Genomic DNA, 1,081 nt, shown 5'->3' with positions numbered 1-1,081 from the left:
TTATTCAATAATAAATAGTCAAGTACAAAATTATGTCCCTAGAATTAATAATGTGTCAGCCAGATTGGCTTCTAGGGCATACATCTAACAATCTCCCACTTGCACTAAAGCCAATTGGTCATATATCTTAGGCCCATCTTCTCAAGGTGGGCTTCAGTCTTTTGCTGACTCAGCTGCTTAGTGAACGGGTCTGCCACGTTATCCGCGGAGTCTATTTTCTGCACCTCTACATATTTCTTCTCCACATAGTCGCGTATGAGGTGAAAGCGCCGCTCTATATGCTTAGACTTCTGATGAGACCTTGGCTCCTTAGCAAGGGCTATGGCGCCATTATTATCGCAGTAGAGTGTTATGGCATCTGATGTCATCACGTCCAACTCTGCAATGAATTTCTTGAACCAAAAGCCTTCCTTAGCAGCTTCAGAGGCGGCGATGTATTCAGCTTCCATAGTAGAATCAGCAATGATCGGTTGTTTAGAACTCTTCCAATTTACCGTACCACCATTGCACAAGAATACATATCCAGATGTTGACTTCCTGTCATCGACATCAGTCATGAAGTCTGAATCTGTGTACCCTTCTACCTTTAACTCTGATGATCCTCCAAAAACCAAGAATAAATCTTTAGTTCTTCTCAAGTACTTAAGAATATTCTTCACAGCTGTCCAGTGTTCTTCACCTGGATTCGACTGATATCTGCTTGTGACACTCACAGCAAGAGCTATATCAGGTCGTGTACATAGCATGGCATACATGAGGCTTCCTATTGCCGATGCATAAGGAATCTTGCTCATGCGTTGAATCTCTTCAGATGTGTTGGGGCACATCTTCTTGGAGAGATGAATTCCATGCCTTAGGGGTAAGAGACCCCTCTTGGAGTTTTCCATGCTGAACCTCTTCAGCACCTCCTCTATGTACATCTTCTGTGAAAGGCCAAGCATCCTTTTAGATCTCTCTCTATAGACCTTTATTCCCAAAATATAGGATGCTTCCCCAAGGTCTTTCATGGAGAATTCTTTTGACAACCAGACCTTGACCGAGGTTAGCATAGGAATATCATTCCCAATCAGGAGAATGTCAT

Source organism: Phoenix dactylifera, unplaced genomic scaffold (assembly GCF_009389715.1).
Source record: "Phoenix dactylifera cultivar Barhee BC4 unplaced genomic scaffold, palm_55x_up_171113_PBpolish2nd_filt_p 001149F, whole genome shotgun sequence".
NCBI lineage: Eukaryota > Viridiplantae > Streptophyta > Magnoliopsida > Arecales > Arecaceae > Phoenix > Phoenix dactylifera.
Note: the sequence above shows the minus strand (reverse complement) of the source record.